The sequence below is a fragment of the Pistacia vera genome, unplaced genomic scaffold (genome assembly GCF_008641045.1).
Source record: "Pistacia vera cultivar Batoury unplaced genomic scaffold, PisVer_v2 Contig489, whole genome shotgun sequence".
In the NCBI taxonomy this organism is placed as follows: domain Eukaryota; kingdom Viridiplantae; phylum Streptophyta; class Magnoliopsida; order Sapindales; family Anacardiaceae; genus Pistacia; species Pistacia vera.
In genome coordinates this window covers 99,417-117,286 of record NW_022196322.1, presented here as the reverse complement: position 1 = coordinate 117,286, position 17,870 = coordinate 99,417, and the positions used below count along the sequence as shown (strand labels likewise).

Sequence of the window (17,870 nt, the reverse complement as noted above, 5' to 3'; positions counted from 1 at the left end):
TACTGTAGCATCATTAATTTTTTTTTTTTATATTTTGTTAAGTTTATTTGACTATTAAATTTTTCATCAAAAATCACATCAAATTTGATTATTTGTATTTAAGTTAATTTGATTATTATTTATATTAATATTTATAATAATAAATTCATAATAATGATATAATTTAAAAAATGATGAAAAATTAAAAAACAAAACTTTATTCAATGCAAATATTAAACTATAATAACTCAAAATACAAATTAATACTAATTTAAAAACACTAAAATTAAAAGAACAGATAGAAGCGCTAATTCCCGAAGTTGAAATTGTAATTGATGAAAATGTTCGATTTCAAAATTTTCTTACTCGACATAGACAAATCAACGATACAAAGACTCACCATGCTCTTCGAAATGCATTAATTGATCATTTGTAGGAAGAATATACTAATTCAGAAAATTAAATTACTATTAATATAAAATTTTATTTTTGTGTTGTTGTTGTCATTTTTTTTTTTTTTTGGTATCATTTTATATTAGATGCAATGTTTTTTTATATTAATTATAATGTTTATTTGATTAAATAAATGCTTAATTTTATTAAATTAGTATAATTTTTAAAGTAATTATTATTTAATAAAAATAGCATTCCTAATATTTAATTAATATATATATATAAATAATGAGTGAAATAGATTAATTGTTGGTTATTACAATAAAAGAAAAAGAAAGAGAATATTCTAAAGAATATTCATTTTAGTGTAATATTTGGTGCAATGGGTTAGAGATGGTCTTACATGAGTTGCAGATGATGAACTCTTATGGGCCGATTGTATTAAAAAGCCCACGGCCCATTTGAAATAAGTATGACAAAATTTTATGCAACTTTATAAAGTTTGGTTTACATATAATTATATAAGAGCATCTCCAAATGACTCTTTATATAACCCAAACTCTTTATTATAAAGAGCCTATTCATAAAACAAGAGTCTAACATACTCTTTATCTTTAAAATATAAATTAGAGAGTGAGTTTGGTTCTCTACATTTAGAGAGTCAAATTTCACTCTTTATCATAATTTTAATTAATAAACTATAAGTTTTTATGCATTTTATTTATTAATTCTTTTTCCCGTTAAGTCTCTTTCTTAAAAATAAAGAGCATCTTCATTAAATTTAAAGAGTCTATTGGATTTGAATAAAAAATGTGTTCTTTATATTTAAAAATTAATAAAGATGCTCTTTATTTATATAAAAGATGTTCTTTAAAATAAAGAGCACCATTGGAGATAGGGGTGAGCACGAGTAGCGGGTAGAACCGGAACCGGGGGTAAGAATCGGAACCGGAACCGAAACCTACCCAGAACCTGCACTGTGCGGGTAGGTTCCGGTTCCAATTTTTTGGAACCGCTACTGTGCGGTTCCGATTCCGGTTCCTGTTCCAATTTTTTGGAACCGCTACTGTGCAGTTCCGGTTCCGGTTCTTGCATATGGAGAAACCGGAACCGGAACCTGTAAAAAGGGTACCCTGTTTGGAACCTGTAGGGGGTACAGCGAAACGCTGTTCTCACTCTGTTCCTTGAGGCCTTCATTCACTCTACACATCTCACTCTGTATATCAAGATGTGCCACATTCCACTCAACGCCTATCACGAGCTTTCCATTCTATCCTAATTTCACATCTCCAAAGAGTGAGACAAGCAGTGCATGAATAACCTTTCCACTTTCTTTCCACTTTCTTCCTCAGATTCACAGCCTCAGATCAATGACTACCTTAGGATCTCTCGACTGATATTAGAACGAGTGCACAATAGAATCTGATACCAGTCACTTATAGGATCTGAAGTCCACATGCATGAAAGATGCTTCTCTAGTCTTGCTTCAGAGTTACTCGATCATGCACTGCAATGTGGGAACCCCAGACTCATCTGTTGATGACTCGACCCTTCATATATCTGTTCAAGTCGAAACTTACCACACCTAAGGCAACCAGAGTATGGGATAGCAATCCTTTGAGTAATATTGTTGTGGGATAGCTGTGAGAAGATGGAGATCATCAGAGCCATTATCTGATAAGTGAATCCTTTCTTTACAAGTTACCAATGACCGTCTCACCAGCTCGGGTTTTCTCGGCCAGCCTTCCAATGGTTTTGGCCATTTTTCCGAATTAAAATACATTTCAACAGACTGACAATTCCTTGGGTGATAATTTTGGTTGTGCAATCCGCAAACTCAGTCAGAAGCTTCATGAGCCTCCCCATTCATGCGATTCACCATGAACAAGAATTATGTTAGGAGGCATGAGTTCTTCAAAAATGTACTGTCTGAGCATAGTCTGCATGGGCAGAGAAGGATATGTAATGGACCTGCATGTGAGAGGAGCGGTGAACATTCATAAGAGTCACTTTTTTGGTTCACTAATTATGGATTTCGCCAATGTCCCTCAACAACATAACCCGGTATGACACAAGCATTTTTCTTATCAGAGCACCATATGTCAAATAATTGCGTGACAAGCCGCTCTGAAGTACACCAGGGCGCCATCACACGCTGGGCCTACATCTTGAAGTCCTCCATGCCTTAATGGTGAAATGTGCTTAAATTTGAAGGGGTTTGAGTTTGCAAACTGGTTGCGAATCCTTCATTCATGGAAAGGATATATTGATAAAACAGCCATACACTTTTTGGCAAGTGGAGAAGCATAATATATTGGAATATTGTGGAGTCAGGATGGTTGACCAATATTCATCAAGGATTAGGAGAAGCTCTTGGGCACGGCCAAGGGCAAATGCTGGATTAGAAACAGACCACCATGAGAAATAGTTGGTGAATAAACATTAGTGAGCGCTTCTCACGAATGTGCCGTGGTTGATGGAGCTGGACACCATAAGTGGATTCAAATGCATATATCAGGAGAGAATTGTGGGAGCTCAGCAGCACGGAGATGGCGATCTTCTTCTCGAGAATAATCTCAGTATAGAGGACCGAACACCCGCAATGTCCATAAACATGGCAGCCCAAGGACATGGCCAGCATATAGCACCAGAACTTAATGCCACTACCTCAACCGTTTGTATGAAAGTCAAGAACCTGGGGTCAATAAAAAAAAATTATTTCCATTATTGGTTAGATGATTAGATACAATAAAAGTATAGCAAATTATAGGTTAACAAAATTGACACCCACCATAAGTTGATTAAAAGTTGAAAACTATCAAATAAAATTATAGCAACATATCACACATTATTTCCCACATCCTACTATTATCTATCCACATCCTATCAAAATGCATATTGTTTAATATTAAAATTCTCTTCAAATCCAATCTATTCTATCCAACTCAATACATTAACAAATTACCTTCTCAATAAAAGTTTTAAAATTAACAAAAAACAACCCTACCAACCAGCAACCACCGTCGGCACCGTAACGACGCACGATCGGCTGGTTGGCTAGTAGTGCGCCGATCTGTCCTCAACCAAGATCTGACCATTAACGGCTAGAGAATTTGCCGTAATGACGACATAATCTTGGCGTCAACAATAATCAAATATGGCGTCATCAACGGCGATCTTTGGTCATACATATGACCGAAAAAAGGCCAAATCGTGCACGATCGGCCAGATCCAACGGGTTGTGCGTATCTGACATCTCGGCCACCGTTCGGTGGTGGTGGCTGGCTGTCGGCAATAGTTGGGTGGGGGTTGAAAGAACAAGGGGGGTTCGTAAATTAAAACCTAAGGAGGTGAAAAATAAAAAGGATTAAAAATAACTAAATTATTTTCACAAAATTTTCAAAATATCAAAAACATTCTCAAAACATATCCTATTTTCCAAAAATCCTATTTAATAGAATACTACTCTAAAAACTAAACAAACGAGCCAAAGGTCACAACAGTATAAGATCGAGGGAAACTTATAATAACGGAATGTAGATCGAAGATATGGAAACCAAGTATTCAGGGAAAACAGAAGGCTGCTACCAAAGAATTTAAACATGCAGCACATGATGAACTCACCTCAATTTTATCCATGGAGGATTAATGTCTTGCTCATCAACAATGTCTTCAACTGAAACTTTGCTCACTTTACATAATCTGTCAAAAGCAGCTTGGATATAGCCTTTGTTGCATGAGTCATAAACACTGCCTTTGAATGTGGTCTAAAAAAATCAAATGTATTAGCTTAACCCTGAAGAAAATATGAATAATTTGTATTAACAGTAAGAATGCAAAAACCTTCTCCAGAAAATAAGGTAGGGATGCAGATGATCCCGATGATAGCTGCAAGCAGAGGAATATAGAGTCATCAGGAGTTACATGACGATGTAAATTTGAGAGACAAAAAAAGAGCTACGACAATTTTTTTTACACTAAGATGATAGTGACCCCAAAACTCACAGCTTAAGCTAAAAAGAAAGGTCAATTTTTATTAATTAAAAGCTCTACTAATTTCTCAAATGAAGTAGAACTGCCGAATAAGATAAATCAAATACTACATGAAAGGGGAATATGAAAGGAAAAATGATGGTGGCTAAAGTTAGAATTTTGTAAACCAATTGAACCTAAACCAATGGTTAAAGCATAGATCCATCTATTGGATCGATAATTAGCAGATTACCAATGAAGGGAAGAAAAAAAACAAGAGCCGACAATTCCCGATTCCACCTTTATTTACTCAGAATCTGCTGTCAAATATGTTAGAGCTTAAAAGCATATGCAAAAACATAAACACTAAGCCCAGTTCAACAGGACCTACTAAACTTTGCCTAACTTAAATCATAAACACTTAAAACAATTTATTAAACCCTAATTTCAACCAAGCAAAAGTTAACGCCAAAAATTATTTCTGAAATTCTTTTTTTTCATGACTCCAGTACATACTATAGATTTAAGTGTCAACAATCAAACATTGATTATGGAAATTAACATAAGAAAAGAAAACAAATATGTAAAGAAGTACATACTGAGTGATAAGAAGGACGTCTATTGTTGAAGGATCAATCTATCAAAGTAAGGCAAAGCAGCCATGCCGAGTAAGCAGGATGAATTCCACGTCGAACTACATCCATGCCAGTTAAAAAAGGAAATTACTCTACATCACATTTAAGAATAAAATTCTATAAAACAGATGGCAAACACTTAAATTAAAGCCTGACATACCAAAAACTTTTCCCCTTGTAGGCATGTACAACAGGACCGACCCCATTCATTGCCGGCTCCTAAAGGGGTTTAGTAAGTTGATCCCCTCTCTATTTGAGGGACCATCCAGCCTTTTAAGGGATGGTAATGTGTCCCATTGAAGCCATTCTTTAATTGAGAAATGCTCAAGCCACACTGCAAGTTACATTCAAAAAATTGTTTTTCAGCCACCAATCAAGAAACCAACTACAAAAAATTGAAATGCAGTCCAACAACTTACCAGAAACGACAAGACAATTAACATCATATTCATAACATGCAACCTCATACTGTAGCATTACCTAATGTGAGCATTCTGCTTTCTTTTACTAACAAATAATCAATTAAATTAATGTCTAAAGGGAAACCATACAAATAATCAATAAAGCATTCTGCAGCGTTTCAGGCCCTAGGTGCCGCGTTCAGCCTTGCGTTCATGTAGAAGCGTTAAAACGAGGTTGCCGTAACACCAAAATGCAATAATAAAAAAAAAAAACGGTCGTTAACCCACCTATCAACTTTAAAAATATTAAATAAACATATTCGTACCATGCACAGAGTCCATGTCTAGTTATAAGTTTAGATAATAATGAGGTTTTTAATACAAGTTAAAACAATGTTTTGTAAGCGGTAACATTACCGGTCTTTGGGTGGACTCTAATTTAACATAGATTAACTATCAATAAATTTTTTAAAACCCGGCCCTGCTCGACCGGTTCAACCGGGACCCGGAAGCTTCAACAGGTCGGGTTTATACTTTTCCTATTCACCCAAAACCCTAGGATTTAGGAGGATTATCGGCAATCAATTGGCGACTGGAATGTTGGGGCTTTTGAAGATAAAGTTTTGGTGAATGCAATGGTGGTGACGGAGTTGATTTCCGGTGAGTAAATCGACCAAAAATCAAACAAAACTGGTCGCAACAACAATGGGATTTTTCCAACGATCGGTGAGGCTAACGGGGGTGGGGTGAGGTGGGTTTTGGTCGAGAGGAACATGGGAGTAATTTCTGAGTGATGGGGAGGGTTGCCGACGCTGGCGTTGATGAGATCTGGCCTGGAATGTCAACGCTAACGTCGGTGAGATCTAACCGAAATCGAACCTATTTCGGCCAGATCTTAAGTATATTTTAATGGGAATGGGCTCAAGGGATGATTGGGGTTGCATCTGGGGTGTTGCCGCCGCCAATCAGTGGCCGGACGATTTGCATTTGGGGTGTGTTTAATAAATTTCAAACTTATAGGGACTTACATAATTGTCAAGGGTGTATTTGTGAATTTTAAAAGGTTTTGTCATCCGGTTTGACTAGCGGTCAAACCAGTTAAACCGGTCAGCCCGGGACCCGAAAACTTTGCCGGGTTTCACCCCGAGTTGGGTTTTAAAACATTACTATCAATAATGTTACTAACATATTAATGTACCCAAACCCTTATTCTAAACTTATAAACTCTTTCTATTTCACATAAAAAAGCACACAAGCAAAACATTAATTTATTGAAAAAAAATCTTTCAAGAACAATTACCAAAGATATTGTGGAAGAAGAGTTGATGTATCCATGGTCTAATTCAGTGCTAAGTTATACAAAAAGACGGCTGAAAAGTTCCAGTTCATTACAATCTACATTCTACACAACATACAAATTATAAACTGCAGTAAATCAAGGTCTCCAAAATTCCATCAAAATCCCGGAACATGTTTAGTGGAGATGGGAAATACATTAGAAGAAAAGACATGTTAAGATGCAGACAGTGGGATAGGCTTTACAGCGCTTTTAATCGTCGAAACGCTGTCTCTCACATCTGTTCCTTGAGGCCTTCATTTTCACTCTCTACCATCTTCTGTATATCAAGATGTGCCACATTCCATCAACCGCCTACACGGCTTTCTTCTCTCCTAATTTCACATCTCCAAAGAGTGAGACAAGCAGTGCATGAATAACCTTTTCCACTTTCTTCCACTTTCTTCCTCAGATTTCACAGCTTCAGATCAATGACTACCTTAGGGATCTCTCGACTGATATTTAGACGAGTGCCACAATGAGATCTATACCATGTCACTTATGATCTGAAGTCCAATGCATTGAAAGATGCTTCTCTGAGTCTTGCTCAGAGTACTCGATCATGCATCGCAATGTGGGAACCCCAGACTCCTCTACTGTTGATGACTCGGACCTCTCATATATCTGTTCAAGTCGAAACTTACCACACCTAAGGCACCAGAGTATGGGATAGCAATCCTTTGAGTAATATTTTGTGTGGATAGCTGTGAGAAGATGTGTAGATCATCAGGACCATTACTGATAAGTGAATCCTTTCTTTACAGGATACCACTGACCGTCTCACCAGCTTCTGGGGTTTTTTCGGCCAGCTCATCCATGGTTTTGGCCATTTTTCGAATAAAATACATTTCAACAGACTGACATCCTTGGGTGATATTTTGGTGTTGCATCCGCAAACTCAGTCAGAAGCGTCATTTGAGCCCCCCATTTCATGCGATTCACCATGAAAAGAATTATGTTAGGAGGCATGAGTTCTTTCAAAAATTACTTGTCTGAGCATAGTGCTGCATGGCAGAGACGGATATGTAATGGACCTGCATGTTGGAGGAGCGGTGAACCATTCATAAGAGTCACTTCTTTTGGTTCACTAATTATGGATTCGCCAATGTCCCTTCAACAACAAACCCGGTTATGACACAAGCATTTTTCTTATCAGAGCACCATATGTCAAATAATTGTCGTGACAAGCCGCTCGATACACCAGGGCTGCCATCACCACCGCTGGGCCTACATCATTGAAGTCCTCCATGCTATTTAATGGTGAAATGTGCTTAAATTTGAAGGGTTTGAGTTTGCAAACTGGTGCGAATCCTCTCATTCATGGAAAGGATATATGTCTGATAAACAGCATACACTTTTGCAGTGGAGAAGCATAATATATTGGAATATTGTGGAGCTCAGGATGGTTTGACAATATTCATCAAGGATTAGTAGCTCTTGGGCACGGCCAAGGGGCAATGCTGGAATTAGAACACGACCACCATGAGAAATAGTTGTGTGAATATACATTAGTGAAGCGCTTTCTCACGAATGTGCCGTGGTTGATGAGCTGGACACCATAAGTGGATCAATTATGCATATATCAGGAGAGAATTGTGGGAGCCAGCAGCACGGAGATGGCGATCTCTTCTCGAGAATAATCTCCAGTATAGAGACTCGAACACCCCAATGTCCACCATAAACATGGCAGCACCAAGGACATGGCCAGCAGTATGCACCAGAACTTAATGCCACTTACCTCAACGTTTGATGAAAGTCAAGAACCTGGGGTCAATAAAAAAAATTATTATCCACATTCATTGTGTTAGCTGATTAGATACAATAAAAGTATAGCAAATTATAGGTTAAAAAATTGACACCCCACCAAAAGTTGAGTAAAAGTTGAAAACTATCAAATAAACTATGCAACATTCACACAATTTTTCCCACTATCCTATCTATTCCTATCCAATCCTATCAAAATGCATATTTGTTTAATATTTAAATTCTCTTCAAATCCATCTTATTCTATCCAACTCAATACATTAACAATTACCTTCCAATAAAAGTTTTAAAATTAACAAAAACAACCCTCCCACCAGCAACCACCTCGGCACCGTAACGACGCACGATCGGCTGATTTGGCTAGTAGTGCGCCGATTGTCCTCAACCAAAGATCTGACCATTAACGGCTAGAGAATTTGACCGTAATGACGACCATATCTTGGCCGTCAACAATAATCAAAATATGGCCGTCATCAACGCCAGTATCTGGTCATACATATGACCGAAAAAGGCCAATCCGTGCACGATCGGCCAGATCCAACTGGTTGTGGCGTTATCTTACAGCTTCTGGCCACCGTTCGGTGGTGGTGGTCTGGCTGTCGGCAATAGTTGGGTGGGTGGGGGTGTGTTTCGTAAATTTAAAACTTTATTATGGAGGTGTTTTCGTTAAATTAACAAACCTAGGAGGTTAAAAAATAATCTAAATATTTTCACAAAATTTTCAAAAATATATCAAAAACATTCTCAAATCTATCCTATTTTCCAAAAATCCTATTCATATAGAATACTACTCTAAAAAACTAAACAAACAGAGCCAAAGTTCACAACAGTATAAGATCGAGGGAAACTTTATAATAACTGAATGTAGATCGAGAGATATGGAAACCAAGTATTCAGGGAAAACAGAAGTCTGCATACCAAAGAATTTAAACATGCAGCACATGATGAACTCACCTCAATTTATCCATGGAGCGATAATGTCTTGCTCATCAACAACATGTCTTCAACTGAAACTTTGCTCACTTTACATAATCTGTCAAAAGCAGCTTGTATATAGCCTTGTTGCATGAGTCATAAACACTCTGCCTTTGAATGTGGTCTATAAAAATTCAAATGTATAGCTTAACCCTGAAGAAAAATTGAATAATTTTGTATAATACAGTAAGAATGCAAAAAACCTTCTCAGAAATAAGGTAGGGATGCAGCATGATCAGATGATAGCTGCAAGCAGAGGAATATAGAGTCATCAGGAGTTACATGACGATGTAATTTGAGACAAAAAAAGAGCTACGACAATTTTTATCACTAAGATGATAGTGACCCAAAATCTACAGCTTAAGCTAAAAAGAAAGGTCAATTTTTTATTAATTAAAAGCTCTACTATATTTCTCAAATGAAGTAAGAAGCTGCCGAATAAGATAAATCAAATACTACATGAAAGGGGAATATGAAAGGAAAAATGATGTTGGCTAAAGTTAGAATTTTGTAAACCATTGAACCTAAACCAATGGGTAAAGCATAGATCCATTTTGGATCGAATTTAGCAGATTACCAAATGAAGGGAAGAAAAAACAAGAGCCGACAATTCCCGATTCCACCTTTATTTACTCAGAATCTGCTGTCAAATATTGTTAGAGCTTATATAAGCATATGCAAAACCATAAACACTAAGCCCAGTTCAACAGGAGACCTACTAACTTTGCCTAACTTAAATCATAAACACTAAAACAATTTTATAAACCCTAATTTCAACCCTAAGCAAAGTTAACTGCCCAAAAATATTATTCTTGAAATTTTTTTTCATGACATCCAGTACATATTCATAGATTTAATTGGTCAACAATCAAACATGATTATGGAAATTAAACATAAGAAAAAGAAAACAAATATGTAAAAAGGTACATACTGAGTGATAAGAAGGACGTCTATTGTTGAAGGATCAATCTCATCAAAGTAAGGCAAAGCAGCCATGCCGAGTAAGCAGGATGAATTCCACAGTCGAACTATCATCCATGCCAAGTTAAAAACAGGAAAATTACTTCTACATCACATTTTAAGAATAAAATTCATAAAAAACAGATGGCAAACACTCAAATCTAAAGCCTGACATACCAAATACTTTTCCCCTTGTAGGACATGTCACACAGGACCGACCCACTTCATTGCCGGCTCCTAAAGGGGTTATAGTAAGTTGATCCCTTCTCTATTTGAGGGACCATCCAGCCTTTTAAGGGTGGTAATTGTCCCATTGAAGCCATTCTTTAATTGAGAAATGCTCAAGCCACACTGCAAGTTACATTCAAAAAATTGTTTTTCAGCACCCAATCAAGAAACCAACTACAAAAATTGAAATGCAGTCCAACAACATTACCAGAAACGACAAGACAATTAACATCATATTCATAACATGCAACCTCATACTGTAGCATTACCTAATGTGAGCATTCTGCTTTCTTTTTACTAACAATATCAATTAAATAATGTCTAAGGGAACCATAAATAATCAATAGCTCTGCAGCGTTCAGCCCAGTGGCCGCGTCTCAGCCTTGCGTTCATGTAGAAGCGTTAAAACGAGGTTGCCGTAACACCAAAATGCAATTAAAAAAAAAAAGTCTTTCACCCCTCAACAACGAAAAGACACATCTTTCAAAACTAGACCTATAATACCAAATACCCACTTCCCATTTCACAAATTATATAATATGTCCATGAAAATTGTAGCGGAACCAATTGAGTTCTTGAAATATTTGACAAATATACAAAACCCTCACCCATATCACACAAAAAATGAAACCCAGTTAAAAAAAGAACAAAGAAAAGAGTAAGGAAAAAGGAGTAACTTACCGTGCTCAAAGGTTTTTGATAAAACGTGGCAGAGAGGGTACAAACAAGAATTTAAAGTTTTCAATCACTTTCGTTTCCCCGCCTATCTCGCAGTTGAGTTAGGGCATCTCCAACCCTGCGTCATTTTGTGTAAAAACACCAAATGACGCAAATTTGAAGTCCAACCCAGTGCTATTTGCTGCGCCAAATTGATGTGGAGCTACAAGGGCACGCCACACTTTGGTGCACTACAGTAGGCTCTACGCGAATTGGCGTGGTACTGTAGCATCATTAATTTTTTTTTTTTATATTTTGTTAAGTTTATTGACTATTAAATTTTTCATCAAAAATCACTCAAATTTGATTATTGTATTTAAGTTAATTTGATATTATTTATATTAATATTATAATAATAAATTCATAATAATGATATAAATTAAAAATGATGAAAAATTAAAAAACAAAACTTTATTCAATGCAAATATTAACTATAATACTCAAATACAAATTAACTAATTTAAAAACACTAAAATTAAAAGACGATAGAAGCGCTAATTCCCGAAGTTGAAATTGTAGATGAAAATGTTCGATTTCAAAATTTTCTTACTCGACATAGACAAATCAACGATACAAAGACTCACCATGCTCTTCGAAATGCATTAAGTGATCATTTGTAGGAAGATAATACTAATTCAGAAAATTAAATACTATTAATTAATTTTATTTTGTGTTGTTGTGTCATTTTTTTTTTTTTTTTGGTATCATTTTATATTAGATGCAATGTTTTTTTATATTAATTATAATGTTTATTTGATTAATAAATGCTAATTTTATTAAATTAGTATATTTTTAAAGTAATTATTATTTAATAAAATAGCATCCTAATATTTAATTAATATATATTAAAATAATGAGTGAAATAGATTAATTGTTGGTTATTACAATAAAAGAAAAGAAAGAGAATATTCTAAAGAATATTCATTTTAGTGTAATATTGGGTGCATGGGTTAGAGATGGTCTTACATGAGTTGCAATGATGAACTCTTATGGGCCGATTGTATTAAAAAGCCACGGCCCATTTGAAATAAGTATGACAAAAATTTATGCAACTTATAAAGTTTGGTTTACATATTTATATAAGAGCATCTCCAAAGACTCTTTATAACCCAAACTCTTTATTATAAAGAGCCTATTCATAAAACAAAGTCTAACATACTCTTATCTTTAAAATATAAATTAGAGAGTGAGTTGGTTCTCTACATTAGAGAGTCAAATTTCACTTTATCATAATTTAATAATAAACTATAAGTTTTTTATGCATTTTATTTATAATTCTTTTCCCGTTAAGTCTCTTTCTTAAAAATAAAGAGCATCTTCATTAATTTAGAGTCTATTGATTTGAATAAAAAATGTGTTTTTTTATATTTAAAAATTAATAAAGATGCTCTTTATTTATATAAAAGATGTTTTTAAAATAAAGAGCACCATTGGAGATAGGGGTGAGCACGAGTACGGGTAGAACCGGAACCGGGGGGTAAATCGGAACCGGAACCGAAACCTACCCAGAACCTGCACTGTGCGGGTAGGTTCCGGTTCCAATTTTTTGGAACCGCTACTGTGCGGTTCCGATTCCGGTTCCTGTTCCAATTTTTGGAAACCGCTACTGTGCAGTTCCGGTTCCGGTTCTGCATATGGAGAAACCGGACACCGGAACCTGTAAAAAGGGTACCCTGTTTGGAACCTGTAGGGGTACCCAGTTGGAACCTGTTTGGAACCTGTTTGGAACCTGTTTGGAACCTGTTTTGGAACCTGCTTGGAACCTGTTTGACCTTTGGCCTGTTGGACTTGTTTTAGAACCTGTTAAAACCTATTTGGACACTGGATATAAGAAATATTTGTGAAATGTAAATAATGGGGGAGTTTCTATTATTTTACATATAAAAAAAATTAAATAGAAAAAGTTAATTTTTAGAATACCTAATTAATAAATACACGAATACAATTAACTTATTACATATAAATTACACCATATTAAAAGCTTTAATATATTATAATACATTAATATTAAGTTTTGATCAATTAAGTGAAATAATTGGAATTATATCCATTAAAAGTGTTTACATTTTTAATGTTATTAAAAGAATTATTTTTGAATAAATAGTATATTTGATTGAGTAAATACTATATTTAGTTATTACTTCAATTATCAAGTTCTAAGTATATCTATAATAAATTAGTAATTAATTAATTATATAGATAAATTGATAAACATTAATAAATTTAATTACTAGTTAAATATCATACTTAATCAATTATACATTACATTATAGTCAAATGATTACATTAATTAATATATTTATAACATTACTTAATTGATTTGTAGTATATTAATTATAGCATTACATTAATTGATTACTACTTAATTATTGACTTATAAGTTATACATAATTAAATATAATTAATTCTTTAGATAATTATAAATTTAATTAATTATATTACTTAATCAATTATAACATTTTATTATAAACATTAGTACAAACTTAATTAAATGATTAAAAATTTAATTAATTATAATATACATTAAAAATTATAGTATGATTACTTAATAGTTAATTCACTATAACATTACATTATAGTATGATTATATAATTAATTATAACATTACATATAAATAATTACTTTGATTGTCATTATATTTAAATATTAGTAATTACTAATTTACTACATAAACATTAGCATAATACTTAATTAAATGTATAAGAAATTTAATTAACTCATAACATTACCTTATAAACATTTCATTATAAACATTATAAGCATTACATTATAGTAAATAATTACTCAATTAAATTATAAATTTATTATATTACATTATATATTATGATCACTACTTAATTAGCATTATATAGTTAAATAATTAATAATTACATAAATTAGTTATGAATTTATAACATTACATTATAAATATTAGTATATTACTAATTTACTATATTATTACTTACTTAATTAAACGATTAAAAATTTAATTAATTATAACATTACTTTATATTTATAATATGATTACTTAATCAATTATAACATTCCATTATAAACATTAGTATATTATCAAATGGTTTGAAATTTAATTAATTAATATTAAATTATAGATTTATAGTATGATTACTTAATTCATTATAACATTACATTATACTATATTAGTATGATCATATAATTAATATAAAATTACATAATTAAATGATTACTAATTGATTTGAGTTATGTATTATGTTTTAAACATTAGTAATTACTAATTTACTAATAAACATTACACAATACTAATTAAATGATAAGAAATTTAATTAATTATAACATTACACTTATAAATATTTCATTAAAACATTAATTAAACATTACATTATAGTTAAATAATTACTCAATTAAAGTTATATATTATATATTACATTATATATTATGATCATTACTTAATTAAGCATTACATAGTTAAATGATACATAATTACTTAATTAGTTATGAATTTATAACATTACATTATAAAACATTAGTAATTTACTATATATTACATTATTATTAACGATTAAAATTTAATTAATTATAACATTACCTTATATATTTATATAATTACTTAATCAATTATAACATTCCATATAAACATTAGTATATTAATCAAATGATTTGAAATTTAATTAATTATATATTAAATTATAGATTTATGTATGATACTTAATTCATTATAGCATACATTATACTTATAGTATGATCATATAATTAATATAACATACATATTAAATGATTACTTAATTGATTATGAGTAGATATTATGTTTTAAAAATTAGTAATACTAATTTACTACATAAACATTTGCAAATTTAATTAAATGATAAGAAATTTAATTAATTATAATATACCTTATAAACATTAATTAAGTATTACATTATAGTTAATAATTACTCAATTAAATATATAATTATTATTACATATATGTTATGATCACTTACTTAATTATAGCATTGCATAGTTAAATGATTACATAATTACATAATTAGTTATGAATTTATAACTTACATTATAACATTAGTAATTTACTTATTATTCATTACTTAATTAAACGTTAAATTTAATTAATTTAACATTACCTTATATTTATAATATGATTACTTAATCAATATCACATTATAACATTCCATTATAAACATAGTATATTAATCAAATGATTTGAAATTTAATAATTATAATATTAATTATAGATTTAGTATGATTACTTAATTCATTAACATTACATAATTATTATAGTATGATCATATAATTAATATAACATTACATAATTAAATGATTACTTAATTGATTATGAGTTATGATATATGTTTAAACATTAGTAATTACTAATTTACTTCATAACATTAGCACAATACTAATTAATGTAAGAAATTTAATTAATTATAACATTACCTTATAAACATTCATTATAACATTAATTAAGCATTACATTATAGTTAAATAATACTCAATTAATTATAATATTATATATACATATTATTATGATCACTTATTTAATTATAGCATTATATAGTTAAATGATTACATAATTACTTGATTATTATGAATTCATAACATCATTATAAACATTAGTAATTTACATAACTATTACATACTTAATTAAACGATTAAAATTTAATTAATTATAACATTACTTTATGTATTTGTAATATGATACTTAATCAATTATAATATTCCTTATAACATTAGTATATTAATTAAATGATTTGAAATTTAATTAATTATAATATTAAATTATAGATTTATAGTATGATTACTTAATTCATTATAACATCACATTATACTATTATAGTATAATCATATAATTATATAACATTACATAATTAAATGATTACTTAATTGATTATGACATTATATTATAAACATTAGTAATTTACTAATTACACAAACTTAATCAAATTATTATAACATTATATTAAATTTATGGTATGATTATTTAATTAATTATAACATTCTATATAAACACATATTACAATACTTAATTAAATGATTAACAATTCAAGTGTGCTTAGAGATTACAGGTTATGAGTTACATTGGACACAAATGAATGAATAATGAAAAATTTGTTAGGGGTGTTTTGTAAACTTATAAGGTGTTTTTTGTTATTTTTTAAACTAATAGGGGGGTAATTGATTTTTTATAGGGTACCGTGGAAAGGAACCGGAACCTAAAATGCAGGTTCCGTTCCTTAAATGAAGAACTTGCACTGTGCGATTCCGGTTCCTTTTTTGTGGGAACTTGCACTGTGCGGTTCGGTTCCGGTTCCCCCGGAAAATGCAGGGTACCCGGAACCGCTCACCCCATTGGAGATGCTCTAAGTGAAGTAAATTGATAAATTAAGAGAAATAAAGAGATAATAATCAATCCTTTTATTTTTATTTTATTTTTACATATATTAAAAAAATAATTTTAATAATTATGGGTTAATTTATCATTTTAAGACTTAGAGTTGAATTATATACGATTATATGACATAATACATTATAATTACTAATTAGAGTATTAATTGTTAAGATGATGAAAAATATTAAAAAAAAAAAAGAATTTGCAATATTATTTCTTAATCCACATGTAACTTCACCTCTTATATATGCATATTGATAATCAGTTAAATTAAATCGATACGGATCTCTCTTGTATTCCCTAAAAAAAAAAACCTTATTAAATTGAACAAAACAAAAGAAAATAGTTGTACATAAATAATTCCATATAATATTTAAAAATTGATCAAAATCGGTACCTAGATGGATTTTTTGTGAGACCATGTTTAGAAGTGATTATTAATATTTCTTCCACTATCTTAAACTTGATTAATTTTTATCTCAAATGGTATTATTGTAAAATGTGAAATGAATATTATTATATAAAACTCGACTACTTAATATATTACTGTTTGTTGGTGTTAAAATCATTAGTTAGGAGACAAAGACTTGGTCGTTTATATCACAAAGACACCTCACCATCTAGAGGTGTCTTTTCAAGACAAAAATATGTAGACCCCATGACCTAAAGTAGTTAATACCTTGGGAATTCACATACTGTGTTTGTTTAATTCAGCATGCATCAACACTATCATATATTGATACATATATATCATACAAATATGAATTTTATGTCAAGATCATATAAGTTTATCACATAATAGATACCATGAACTCTAGTTTTATGAAGAGCATTATATTATCACATTTTGATTGTATATTAGGCATAATGATCTTTAATAGAATTGGGAACACCTTGATTAGTACTAGTCAATTAGACAACTGTACAAGCGTAGTGTTTATATTTGTCATTAATATTATATATATATATAATTTATATATATATATACTAATTGTAATTGCCATTGTGGTAATTTCATTTTATATAAATTTTTTGTAATTTAGATTTAAGTAATTATATAAGATTTTGAATATGAAATTCATTGTAGTTTGAAGATTAATCTTACATATTTCTATTCAAGCTATGTTAAAAGTCCATTTATAATTTACCCCTTTGGGAAATTACTTTGG

The 17,870-nt window shown here is 31.3% G+C and overlaps 2 pseudogenes; both read right to left on the bottom strand.

The window, feature by feature from the left end:
• Window positions 1–250: 250 nt before the first annotated feature.
• On the bottom strand, window positions 251–5,456 carry LOC116104924 (annotated as a pseudogene).
• A 1,178-nt stretch (window positions 5,457–6,634) lies between these two features.
• On the bottom strand, window positions 6,635–10,738 carry LOC116104957 (annotated as a pseudogene).
• Window positions 10,739–17,870: the final 7,132 nt, after the last annotated feature.